We start from the raw sequence: 14938 nt of genomic DNA on the forward strand, positions 1-14938 counted from the left end.
CTCTTTCTCCCTCTGACTTGCTTTATGTGAAAGTAAAGTTTAATTATGCTCATTTAAAAAAGAACAACTTACCAGCCTTGGTCAGAGAAGCAAATAGGATTGTTCTCCACAGTAGAATTACGTATGAGCTTGAAAATTGCATGTTGTATCGGTGGAATGCTTTCTGTGATGTTAGTTAATGTTTCCACTTAGTCATCTGCATTTAGGGAAAGGCCTTGTTGTGTGCAGTATCTCTAGAATGGCAGTCTAAAAAGGCATTGGCAATAATTACTGCCAGTCCTTCTTGTGGTTAGCAACTTTTATAGCACTACAGTCTAAGCACTAGACATAATACCGTTACTGTATAGTTATTTTGTTTACCAGATGAAGAGGATGTTTCTTCTGCTTTATTTTGGAAGAGAAAGGAAGAGAAGCATTTAGCAATGAAGAAACAAAAGTAGCTCAGCATACTGCTTTAGACTTAAAGATTATCTAAGGAAACTAAAAACTTCAAACACAAATTCCCTGAATCTGGATAAAGTGACCAACGATAAAAGTATAATGTTCCAAAAGAGCCACCAACTCGTTGGAATACACACGGCAAAACAACATTTTAATAAAAAAATAGTAAAAATATATAAAACGTGAGCGCTTTCACAGAGTCTTCTCTGCTTCCTCAGACATGCTACAGTAACTGCTGCTCTTGTTTAAATAATGATGCAGCTGTGTCAAATCCAATCAGTTTGCAGTATCTTGAAATAAAAATTAAAAAGACATAGGGCCAGATTCAGGAAGGCTTACACGGAGTTCAAGAGTAGTGTAAGCCTCCGTGTAAGCCTCCTGATTCAGGAACAGCCCAAATCTCCGTGTAAGAGACAGCTAACACGTCTCTTACATCGACTGGCGTGGAAATGCTCAATACCTCATTTGCAGCCCAAGATATGCAAATGAGGTATTTGAGCGATCCAAGCAAAACCAGTCCGTGTAACGGACGTGTTGCAGAAATGTACTCAGCTGACAACTGAGTACATTTCTGCAAAATTAAAAACGGAGCTATGTCAGCTCCAAATAAAGGGTGCATATGTTTCATTAAGCATGCCAAATGGCCAAATATGTGGCCATTGGCATGAAAAAGTGTTGCAAAAATAAGTTATATAACTTTTTTTTTTCCATGGGATTTCTGGGTTTAACTGCAGCGCACACCCGCGCAAACGGGGTGCGCTACCTAAAACTAAAAACCAAAGCTTATAAGCCCACAATGGTGGGATTTATGTAGTACATTGAATGTCAATGGAGGGACTTGCAGACCAAAAACAATATGGCCTCCGTGTAGTGGTTGTCAAGGGGGGGAAGCTCCGTGTAAGACATGTAACTAATCATTACTAGGCAATCCTATGTAAATGAGGGTTACAATACTGAATCACACTGCCACATAGGTAATGAGCACTTTCTGAGTAGTGTAAGACTTAGAGAAGGGGGAGGAACAGAGTAAGAGGTAGGTGACATCACGGGGAAGGATAGAAAGAAATGTAACAGATTGGAGGGCAATGTAAGGTAACAGATGACAGACAGACATCAGGGAGGAAGGTGTGTCTCAACAGAACACTAGGAAAGTCAAGAAATTGAGGGTATACGCTATCCCTACACTCAAAGTTTCTTGATATACGTGCACGTCTTGCAGCGAAGTAAGGCAGGTTCAACATGTGGAGCGTGTTGCAAACTGTTTACAACAGTTTGCGAGCGTGCGTAAGGCACTGTGCGCGCGTTTTAGCATGAATCAGCCTAGCTAACACTGTGTAAGGATGTGTGCGCACGTGTAACACCGTGTAGGGACGTGTGCGCGCGCTTAAGTGACTGTGAGTGTGTTTAAGCTGGTGTGCACATTGCTCCCCCTCAGGAAACAGAGAGGAAACAGGAAACAACTAACCTACATGGAAACTGCCAGAAGCTACTACTAGAGTTAATTGGTGGAAACAATTAGAAGCAGGCAATTACACAGGCAGACTAGAAGCCCAACCCAGTACTTAAAACACAACAAAGAGCAGTGCGGGCTGTTTCTCACAAGAGATACTGCCAGAAACTAAGCTATCAGAATTGAAAACTGAAAAAAGCTGAACTCAGAGCAGAAATGCTAGGGGCTGCCATGGCTATTATAATCAGGCATAGGCGAATTGCTGAGGGTGGTGACAATGCAGACGCTGACAGACAACCCAGAGTGAGGAGAAGGAGAAGAGTATACAGGCCCAGGGTCACCTACCATGGGTTACATGAGCTGGAGATAGTAGAGCGCTACAGAGTGGACAGAGACCTTCTGCAGCAGATTGTTGAGCTGTGCAGGCCACATCTCACACACAGAACCAACAGAGGGGAACCCATCCCAGTAGAAACCAAGGTATGTGTTGGCCTAAGAATACTAGCAACAGGTACCTTCCAGAGACCAACTGGTGATATGATGGGGATATCACAGGCATCAGCCTCCAGAGTACTGCACCAGTTCCTGGATGCCATGTCACCACATGTCAGTGATCATATATATGTCCCTAATGACCGTGAGGTTGTGGCCAGCAATATCCGTCTCTTCCAGCAAATAGCGGGATACCCTGAGGTGCTGGGTGTAATAGACTGCACGCACATACGCATCAAAGCACCAGCGGGGTAGAGCCTACATTAACCGCAAGGGATACCCTCCATCAACTGCCAGGTGGTGTGATGCCCAGGGCATAATAATGAATGTGTGTGCTGGCTGCCCTGGGAGCTACCACGATTCCCACATCTGGCATCTGACGCAGCTGTACCAATCATTTGCCAATGGGGACTTCCCACACGGACACCTAGTGGGGGATGCAGGTTATGCACTTGAGCCGTGGCTGATGACACCCATCAGAAATGCACACACACCTGAACAGGAGCGCCATAATGAGGCACACGCACAAACACGTAATATCATAGAGCGTGTGTTTGGGCTGCTCAAGTCACGGTTCTGGTGTCTGGACACGTCTGGTGGAGCTTTGCAGTACACACCAACTACATGTACCCAAATGATCATGATATGTGCTATGCTACATAATATGATCCTCGCGGAAACAGCTGCAGCAGGACCAGCACAGGGCTGGGCCAAACATCCCCCCACCATTGCCAAGGCCACCACAGGCAGGGGGTGACTCGGAGGAGGAACAACCTGACCTTGTCCCAGTAGGCAGAAGGAGGTGTGCCCAGTATGCCCTGGCCTTGGCAAAGAGGCAACGCATAGCACATATGCTTGGTCAGTAGGAACACTGGGACTGATACCCGCTCTGACTCACTCATACAGTAACAGGGATGCCTAACATGACACAACCTGCTTCCAAACGTGCAGGGAGTGTAGTATGTGTATCCGACAGAGGTGGCCCTGCAGCACCACCTGAGGCATGAATGCCATGTGTTAAGTAATGTAATATCATGTACAATATGCACACCTGAGGACCCCAACTAACATCCATATCCGCATATGACCCTGGAAACAGCTGCACGACATACAGTGATGTACATGTGCAAAAACATGGAACAAGATGCAAAATGAGGGTGACTAGCAATAAATAGCATGGATAACCACACACCCATGTTTGTACCACAACAAGAAGCAACATGGAATAGCCATGGTCAAAAACCAATGGCTAAAACTGACTACTACTATATAGCTTGCTGCAGACCACTGTCCTAATAGCAGGAACTGCCCCAGGCCTATGTCCATAGGTTCATAGGTTCATACTAGGCTATCTGCCCTAGGGCATTAATAAGCCTAACCCAGAGTTTTGTGGCTTCTGCCACCCCTGCAAGTTGATGGATAATATGCCCATTATTTTGCTGTGCCTCTGTCAAGCAGTGATACTGAGGTTATCCTTGGGGTATACCTGCAATCTCCCATCCATTGGTCAAGATCTCACTTGAACAAAGCCAGTGAGGTGCTCAGCCTCACATGTACCAGGATGTTGTTCCACAGCATATGGACTCTCTGGGTGATGAATCAGTCCCTCCAGCACATCCTATTAATATCTGTGTTGAGGTTTAGGTCTCCTGCCCTTGTAGTTCTGATGGATGTAGAGATCTTGAGATGAAGTATGTTCATTAATTCTGGGTTGGACATAGCCTTGTATGTCAGGCACAGGTCACCTCTGAGCAGACAGTAAGCGACTGAATACAGCTGGAATTCCTTCAGTCGGGCAGCATAAGAAATATGTTTGAGACCCTTTCACCTCCTGTCGAGGAATTTGTGGACCCATCCAATCTGAATGGGGCATTGTATGCAATCATTGGTCTGATGAGTGATGAGTACAGGGGAACAATGACCTCCCTTGATCTAGATGTGAATCACTGCATGATGAGGTGGCCAATGTAGAAGGCCTTCCAAACTACCCTGGCAATGTGAGTGTCAAACAAAAGGTCACTGTCAACCTGGGTGCCCAGGTCCCTGATAACCTACGTTGTGCTTAGAGGATTGCCACCTAGATGGGAAGTAGTGGTAACCTTGTTCTTCCTGAAGGGTATGGCTATGCATTGTTTAGTGTTTAATGTAAGGCCATGGTTGTGGCACCAGTTATCCGTGTCTATGAGACCCTTCTGAAGGATGTCTGTGTCAGATGGGTTTCCAACTATGCTTCCCAGTTTGCAGTCATCTTCAAACTTTGTCAGCCATAATCCTCCTGTGTTTGCTCGTACTTCTGAAAAGTAGATACTGAACAAATGTGGGCCCAGGACTGAGCCCTGTGGGACACCACTTGTGACAGCTCTGGAGTGTGAACTGGCACCAGCAACTTTGACCCTGTGTGTTCCGTCACTTAGCCAGTTTGCAACCCATGCTGTGATGTATGGGTTCACAATTAAGCTGGTGATGTTTTCAATGATACCTGAGTGGGGTATTGTGTCGAAAGCCTTTGCCAGGTCAAGGTAGGCTGTGTGGACTGCCTTGCCCACGTCAATGGCCTGGGTGAGTGTTTGAAAAAGTCAACCAAGTTTAAAGGCATGATCTGCCCTTGACAAAGCCAAACTGGATTGGATCCAATGTCTGCAAGTCCCCTATGTCTTCATTTAGAATTCCCATTATGATCCTCTCCATAGCTTAGCAGAACAGGCTTGTCAAGCTGATGGGATGGTAATTTCTGGGGTTGGTGGAGGCACCTCCTTTGTGAAGTGGGTCCACCATTGCTGTATGCCACTCCTTGGGAACATATCCTGAGATGAGGCTAAGATTAAACAGCTGCCCTAACTGCGGGTGTAATTACTCATTGAGTTCATGGAGCACACAACTGGGGACACCATCTGGTCCCATGGATAAAGTGTTTTCTGCCTTGGATTGAGCAGTTCCCACCCCAGCAGTGGAGATGTTTGGCAGGCTACAATCCTCTGGTGTACATACCCCTCCAGTTGGGGGAGAAATCTGCACTGAACCTGTCAGCCAGTATGTTGCCAATGTCTGTAGGTGCAGTGATATCAACATCATTCTGAACTAAGTCTGAGCATATCTGGGAGTTCCCTCCCAGGTTTCAAACATAGGTAAAGGCCTCATGATTGTCCCTGGAGTCCTGAGTGGGTTTACTCTCAAAACATGCCTCGGATGATTGTATGGGGGAACCCAGTGTTTTACTCACAATGAGCAGGGGTGTCTTCCCCCCCTACAGATTACGCTCTATCTCATAGTAGCTCCTTCCTTGTGTTGTACAGCTTGTTTATGGCTAGGGTCTACCAGACTGGATGCTTGCCTGTGGTACAAAGAGTCTTTTTTTTTTGGGATTGCCTGATCCATGCAGTCCTGGAGGTGCTGGTAGAAGGCATTTCTAAGTGATACAGTGGCTTGGGTAATGGTGTCCACTGGCCTGGGGGCCTTGAAAGAGACCACACCAGTCCTCAGAAATGTGAAGTCGGCATTTGAGAAGGTCTTCACTGTTTCTTTTCCCATCTGGGGTGTGGGTGGGATGTGGACTCCCACTGAGAGTAGTCCATGATCTGATCTCACCAATGATGGGTATACGTCTGGTGTTGAACAGTGTGACCCCATGTTCGTGATGATGTGTTCTAGTATGTTGCCTCCACTTGAGGGGATTGGGACCAGTTGTTCCATGGCATTTCAGTGTATGAACTCTTGGAACCTTTGTGTTAGAGTGTTGTGGCATGATTAGTGATCCCAGTCTATATGTGGATAGTTGGAATCACCCAGTAGGATGGTGTTTGGAGATACATTTATCCCCTTCAGTGTTTGCAGGATAGCTGTGTGAGGTACCTGAGTTTGAGCGGGTGGCATGTAACATGCTACAAACTGCAGAACAGTCTTGCCTACGGTCACTGGCACCTGGATGGTCTCCGATGCATCGTGTGTTGCCACCAACCATGAGGTGAGGGTGTCCTTGATGAATATGGACACCCACCATCCTTCTTGGTGTTGTCGGGATGCTGGTGCCGGAATGCATGATATGAGGTAACACCCGATAGTGCGGGGTGCTGTCAGAAGCTGTGAACCAGGTTTCAGGCACAGCACAGACATCAATGTGCTACATACTGAGAAGGGCATAGAGTGTGTGCAGCTTGAGGTTGAGACCTTGGGCATTGAGCAGCATTACCCTTAGTGTCTTTCCTTTACTGTGTTCTAGGGTGGTAGGTGTAGAATCTGAATCTTGCATAAAAAAGGCACAATGGGGGTGGCAAGAGCATCATCTGAAATCCGGAAGCCCAGGGGTGACAGGTGCAAGCCGTCTCTTGCAAATCAACGTTGCCTGTCCAGCATGTCATCCCAGGCAGACAGACATTGGACCCTCTTAGAATGACACCATAGTCTAAGCAAAATACTACAGCTGATCATCTTGTCTCTGTTTATGTGGCATCATACTTGGTGAAGGTAGGATACTGCTGAAGGTCAGGGTCATACCTGCCTGGCCTACATAATCAGAGGGTCCTCTATGTCTCTTTCCATGTAGTCCAGGGAGGTACATCTCAGGTCGTTCACACCAGCATGGATTATGACTGGGTCAGACCTGTACTTGCAGTTTAGTGACCTGAGTGCTTGCATTATGTGGTGGATTCCAGTGCCCGATAGGCAGCTTACTGTGACCTCCTCTGTACCTGATCTGGTGAGTGGGACATCAGTGTGTCTGACTATGGAGTCACCTATGACAAGTGTGTCTGGCATTGTGTTTGGCCTTAAGGGCTGTGACTGTTTGGCACACCGACTCTGTGGTCAATGTGTTGCATGTGCTGTGCCCTGTGGAGGCAGTTGTGTGAGTGTCTGCTGTGGTGGCCACTGCCATTCTGGTAGACTTCTGATCAGAGCCTCCGAGAGTGTCTCTGTGTGTCTATGTGTATGATCTTAAGTTGTGACAGTGCCATGTGAGACTGGATTAAAGATGTGTGTGGTTACCTTCACCTTCTCTCTGGTCTTGCTAGTCCTATGTTGAGAGAGCTCAGCCTCCACTTTGGCTATATAGTTGCATCTCTCACATGTATGTGTGTTTTATGGCAGAAGGAGAGGGTTGTCAGTGTACATGAGGCAAGTGTAACAGTGCCTCAATATTCCCAGGTTCACCAGCTGAGCAGGAGAGGACACTAGCAACTGATCCCTAGACATGCTAGAAGGAATAGACAAAACAATGTTGGAATACAGGAGATAGCAAGCCCCCAAGCCACATCATACTGTTTGATTGACAATAGCTACACATACACCGGTGTTTCATAGTGTCATAGTGTACTACTAGGCTATCTGCCCTAGTGCATGTATAAGCCTAGCCATAGTGATGTGGCTATTGCCACCCTTATAGTGGTAATAAGTGTACAGAATAGATTCTGAATATTGTGCCTCTGACTTAGTAGTGACACATTATACCCCCTTACGTAATTGAATAACATGACTGTGTCTCTGTCTAGTCTGTGCCTCCATCTCATATGCAGTTGTCCAGATGTCTCCTGAAGAGAGTCAGTGAGGACTCTGTCAAACATGAACTGGGATACTCTGCTAGAGTGTGAGATGCCTCTGAGTTATGACTCTGTCCCTCCAGCATGTCCTATACATGTATGTGCTGAGGTTCAAATACTCAGCTCTCATGGCTCTGGTGGATTTGGATTGCTTGCAGTGGAGCATGTCCACCAAATCCTGATTGGACATGGTCTTGTATGTCAGGCATAGGTCACCTGTAAGTATGCGGTATGACACTGAACAAAGCTGGACTTCCTCTATTCTGGAAGCATATGACATGTGTTGAAGAACCCTGATCTTCATGGTAGGTACTTTTCGGGTGCAAAGGTGCAAAAGGCAGGATCTGCCCTGTACAAAGCTGAACTAGGTGGGAACAAGGGTCCGTGGGTCAGTAATGTGTCTGTGTAAGAGCTCCATGACTCCTCCCATATCTTTGCAGACAAGGCTGGTTAAGCTTGTGTGGTGGTAGTTGCCATGGTCTGTGGAGGCATCTCCTTTGTGGAGTGGGACCACTGTTGCCGTATGCCAGTGTTCAGGTACATATCCTGTAGCAAGACTAAGGTTAAATAGCAGTTGTATATATGGGACCAGCCCTTCTGGAGTTCACATAGCATGCAACTGGAGATACCAGCAGGTCGCATGGATGCTGTGTACTTGTCTTTGCTGAGTGTGGCTCTCACATGGACATCAAGATGACAGTGAGGTTACATACAGCAGTGATAACTATCTTGTTTTGGGGGTGAGGAGGGGTAAATCGCACTGAAGCTGTCCGCCGGAATGTTGCCAATATCTGTCAGGTCACTGGAATATATGTTGTTGTGTATCAACTCTGAGCATATCCGAGGGTTCACAACCAGGTGTCTGACATAAATGAAGAAAGCAGTGTGGTTACCTTCATTGTCTTTGGTGATTTCTGTCCCCAAGTTGACCTTGCATGTCTTTATGAGATAATGTAGCTTTCTACTAGTGCTGATCACAGCTGTCTTCCCTTTGGAGATGTAGCTCTGTCTTGCATTAGTAACCCTCATCTGTCATACAGTTTGTTTATGGCTGGGGTCCACCAGACAGGACACTTTCCCTTTGTGGAGAGGTCCTGTTTTCAGTTGTGATTGTATGGTCCATGCTGTCTGACATCTAGCTAAGGGAGGTCATTCTGGTTCTGCAGTTATCTTTCATCAGCATTAGAAATTACCAAAACAGCCCCTGTGGGTGTACCTCATGCACACACATCCAGCACCTGTAAAGTCCACAACAGTACCTCACCAGGAGTATGACAGAGCTGGAACACATGTAATGTGTAGTCTGATTAAACAGAGTGCAGCTCCACACACTGCCATGCTGTCCACCCAGATGCAAGCTGTGCCTGATGTAGAAAGCCATGTCCAAGCTGGAATCAATGCACATGCTGCACCTTGTACAATCTGAATGGCAGGGAGCTATGCACATGAGGGACCTGAACCCCAGCACTGACATATATAGGACAGGCTGTACTGCATTATCCAAAACACAGAAGCCACCCCACACATGAGTAAACTACCAGTACAGGTTGTCCATAGAGACACTGGTTGAGTCCCTCAGCAGGAATCCTAATGAGTGGATGGGAGATGGGAGGTTTACCCTGGGTATCAATGTTATGTCACAGGTAGACAGAGGCACAGTATACTAAACAAGACATATGACATGGCAAACTACGCTTACAATGTGTTGATGGACAAACACATTCTCCGACTAGCATTAGGTCAAGATACCTCTTGAACACAGCCAGCAAGGTGCTCTGCCTCAAATGGACCAGGATTGTATTCCACAGCATAGGGAGTCTCCAAGTGATAACTCCATCCCTCCAACATGTCCAACATACATCCCTGCTAAGGTGTAAGTCACCTGCACTAGTGGTTCAGGTGGATCTTCTGGCGTTGAGGTGGAGCATGTCCATTAATCTCTGTTTGGACATGGCCTCGCATGTCAGGCACATGTCACCTCTAAGCAGATGGTATGTGAGTGACTAGAGTGTGAGTGTCTTCAATCTGGCAGCATATGACAGCTGTTGGGGTTCCTTGATCCTTTAGGTGGGGGACAGTCAGGGTGTCTCCAATTGCTGCAGATGTTGGGTGAGATACAGCCAGAATAGGGCATTCAACTCGATCACCGGTCTGATAAGTGAAGAGTACAGGGGAACAATGACCCACTAGATCTGGATGTGAATCCCATCCTGATCAGGTGGGCAATGTAGAAGGTCTTCCTAGCCACTTTAGCAATGTGAGTCTCAGAAGAACGGCGACTGTCAACCTGGGTCCCCAGGTCCATGATAACCTCCTCTGTGCTTAGAGGATTGCCACCTATATGGTAGCTTGGGGTCACTTTGCTTTTCCTGAAGGGTATGTCTACACATGTTGTGCACTTTGACTTCAGGCCATGGCCCTGGCACCAGCTATCAGTTACTGTGAGTCCCTTCTGAAGGATATCTGTGTGTGATGCACTGTCCACTATGGTGCCCAGTGTGCAGTCATCTGCTAACATTGTCATCCAAAGTCCTCCCATGTTGGCCTGTACTTCTGGGAAGTACATGACAAACAATGGGGGCCAAGGACTGAGCCCTGTGTGACACCACCTGTGACCAGCCTGGAGTCTAACATAGTGCCAGCAACTCTAACCCTGTGGGTCCCGTTCTTAAGCCAGTTTGCAACCCATCTTGTGACATATGGGTTTACATTTCAGTTGTTAGGGTTTTCCACAATACCTGAGTGGGGTATTGTGTTGAAAGTGTTTGCAAGGCCAAGGTAGGCTGTATGGACTGCCTTTCCCCAACAATGGCCTAAGTGACCAATTTGAACATGTCAACCCAGTACAAAAGGCATGATCTGCCCCTGACCAAGCCAAAATGGGATGGGTACAATGTCTGCAAGTCCCCTATATCTTTGTTTATGAGCTCAATTATGATCCTCTCCATAGATTTGCAGACTACACTTGTTAAGCTTATGGGGCAGCAATTAACAGGGTCTGTAGAGGCACTGCCTTTGTGCAGATGTGCACAACTGGACCCTAACCAGGCTGTTGTGCACACTATGGAAATGTAAAGCAGTGATAGGACTAAAGCCCAGGATACTGACCACCACAGTGAAAGTACTGAAACACTACACTAGACAGTGCTACAGTGTTAGGTCAGTATGAATGGATGTTGACAATTGTTATTGCAAAGTATCCCATACAAAACCTGCAGGCACAGTATACTCTCTGTTTGTTCACAAAAAGCATTTGGACAGTAACTACACAACATGGCACAGAACACACAACCATAAACTGGAGGTATTTGTTGAAGGTCACATTCATCCACAAATGTGATGGGCTGCAGAGTTCAACATATGTAAAGCCCACACTGGCATGCTCACACACTTAGATAAATGAGACATCTTTCACACAACATGCCATGGGAAGGCTGAACTGGGCATGCTCACACACTTGGTCCAAATGTTACCCCTAGCAAATGTGAAAACACACCAGAGGATGCTCATCCCCCTTTCTAGACACTGATCATGTAAGCACCCTATAAGTATATTGGAGAAAAGGATTCTCTCAGTAATCCGAATAGCACGCTGTGCTAATGCGTCCTTCTGTAGTGTCATAACATAGTTAGGTAGGGGTTTGAATCCAGCAGGAGGCAAGTGTGTGTGAAGGGGGGTAAGTGTGTATGAAAGAAACATCCCTTTTGGCAACTGGGAAAACACACCACAGGATGATCATTCCACTTTCTAAACTCTGATGATGTCAGCACCCTATAAGTATATCAGGGGAAATGAAATCCCCCAGTAATGCGAATAGCGCGCTGTGCTAATGCATCCATTTCTAGTGTCATAACATAGTTAGGTAGGGGTTTGAATCCAGCAGGTGGCAAGTAAGTGTGTAAGAAAAAAACCTCCCTTTTGGCAACTGGGAAAACACACCACAGGATGATCATTCCACTTTCTAAACTCTGATGATGTCAGCACCCTATAAGTATATCAGAGGAAAGGAAATCCCCCAGTAATGCAAATAGCGCGCTGCGCTAATGCGTCCGTCTCTAGTGTCATAGCATAGTTAGGTAGGGGTTTGAATCCAGCCGGTGGCAAGGGTGTGTGAAGGGGGGTAAGTGTGTATGAAAGAAACATCCCTTTTGGCAACTGGGAAAACACACCACAGGATGATCATTCCACTTTCTAAACTCTGATGATGTCAGCACCCTATAAGTATATCAGGGGAAAGGAAATCCCCCAGTAAGGCGAATAGTGCACTATGCTAATGCGTCTGTCTCTAGTGTCATAACATAGTTAGGTAGGGGTTTGAATCCAGCAGGTGGCAAGTGTGTGTGAAGGGGGTAAGTGTGTATGAAAGAAACATCCCTTTTGGCAACTGGGAAAAAACACCACAGGATGATCATTCCACTTTCTAAACTCTGATGATGTCAGCACCCTATAAGTATATCAGGGGAAAGGAAATCCCCCAGTAATGCGAACAGCACACTTCACTAATGCGTCCATCTCTAGTGTCTTAACATAGTTAGGTAGGGGTTTGAATCCAGCAGGTGGCAAGTGTATGTAAAGGGGGGTAAGTGTGTATGATTGATATATCCCTTTTGGCAACTGGGAAAACACACTACAGGATGCACATACCCCTTTCTAAACAATATCACAATTATGTATGGCTTTTGATTACAGACATGCCATGTGTGTTGTGCACACACAGAATGCCCATGTGTGTGGGTTGTCCCTCACAATAATGCATGACATTGATTACACCGGTTATGGCAATGAACACATGATGTATGTGTGTGCCAAATACAGATATGTACCTGTGACTTTCAATAGTTACCATGTGTGATGCCTGCCACATGTGAATACATGGTATTTGCACAGGGTAACATTATGACCATGGTCTTCTGTGCAGGTGCTGCATGTGGGATGTGTATATACAGTGTGAGATGTAGATGCTATCAGCCTAGTAGTGAGGGATGCACACCTGGTCTGGGGCATAAAGTCTACATGTTGTTGATGTACAGGAGCTGCATGTTCTCACCTGTTGTGGGAGTGGTAAGACAGTATTCCATAGCAATGCAGTGACTGTATGCTAAGAACCATTCAGCTAGGGTGTTGTAGCTACACTTATTCATTAGCATTCAGTAATTTGTCGGAATCCCTGGTGAGGGTCTGATGCCAACCATGGTCCGGGGTCTCCCAGCCTGTGTCACTTGCTCAGTCATCCCTTCCATGTTCCCTATCATGTATCCCAGTGGCGACATCCCACATCAGCTGTGGTGGCATGGACAATGACTGAGTCATATGTGTCCATGCATCTGACTGACTTGTATGTTGTTGTTACAGTTTGGCCATGTGTTTCCATCTCATACATGTGATGTACATCAATGGGTAGGGATAGGGTTGACTGTGTACATGTGGCAGCTGTGACATTACTACATGACACACATATTCCACAACTGTACCATAGAGGTGACTGACAACTGACCTTTGCACATGCTACCGAGTATTGAGATTACATTGGTGATTGACAGCACATAGGGCCAATGGTGAAAAAGAGACATAGGTCCATAGGTTCGTACAGGGATATCTGCCCAGGGCATGTATCCACCTAGCCAGAATGTGTGTGCCTTTCAACATGCATTGTGAATCTGTCTTGCTATGCCCTTTTCCAAGGTTAGTATACTGTGCCTCTTTCTCACAGTGACACATAAGTGATACCCAGGGTAACCCTACAATGTCACATCCAGTCATTAATATCGCTCTTGAAGATAGTCACTGAGTCAGTCTGCCTAACCTTTATTGGGATAATAATCAGGAATGAAGGGAGCCTCTGAGTTGTGAATGTGCCCCTCCACCATGTCCTATGTATATCACTCCTGAGGTTCAAGTATTTCCAGCGTGTATCCTGGTGGGATCTGGATATTCTGAGATGCAGCATGGTCATTAAGTGAGGGTATGACCTGGCCTTCTATGTCAGGCACAGATTGCCTATGAAGAGGCAGTATGTCACTGAGTAGAGCTGCTGCTACTTTAACCAGTCAGTATGTGGCATCTGTTTGAGCACTTTGATCCCCTTGTCAAGGTACATATGTGGTAGCTCCAGTTGTTGCAGGTGTCTGGTAAGGTGCATGCCGACAGGTTCATCTTAGTCAATTATGGGCATGATGAGGGATGAGTAAAGGGGCACAATGTCCTCCCCTGGCCTACATGTGGATCCCATGATGATGTGGCCCATATAACATGCTTACCTAACCACTTTGTCCATGTTGTTGTCAAATGGTAGAATGCTATCAACCTCGTGCCCCAAGGTCCATAATTCCTTGGTCTGCACTTACTGGATTAACACATATGTGAGTACGTTGTGGTCACTTAGTGTTTGACAAAGGGGATGACTATACTCTTTCTGTCATTCACGTTGAGGCCATGGCTGTGGCACAAGTCGTGTGTTTGCAAGAGTCCCTTTTGGAGGATGCGTGTGTTAGCTGGTGAGTTGATTATGGTGTTCGGTCTGCAGTCACCTGCGACTTGCTGAGCCACAGTACTTCCATGTTGGCCTGTACCTATGACAAATATATAATGAACATGACAGCTTAGGGCTGTGCCTTGTGGGACACCACTTGTACCAGGTTGGAGGCTGACATGGCTCCAGCAATTCTACCATGTGTGTTCTGCCCTTGGGCCACTGTGCAATACCCATAGTGACATAGGGGTTAATATGTACACTGGTGAGCTTCCCTAGAATGCACAAGTGGGGTATTGTATCCAAGGCTTATGCAAGGTCCAGGTAGGCTGTGTGGACCTCCTACCCCTTGACAGTGGCCTTGGTGACTGTTTCAAAGAAATCAAACAGGTTTGATAGGCAGGATTTGCCATTGACAAAGCCAAACTGTGTATGGTGACATGTCTGTAGGTCCACAATATCTAGATATGTGAGGTTCATGATGATCCTTGCCATAGCTTTGCAGACAAAGCTAGTCAGACATATGGGGCGAGTAGTGTCCAGGATCCGTGACGG

Source organism: Protopterus annectens, chromosome 10.part0 (assembly GCF_019279795.1).
Source record: "Protopterus annectens isolate FY-2018-M chromosome 10.part0, PAN1.0, whole genome shotgun sequence".
Taxonomy (NCBI): Eukaryota; Metazoa; Chordata; order Ceratodontiformes; family Protopteridae; genus Protopterus; species Protopterus annectens.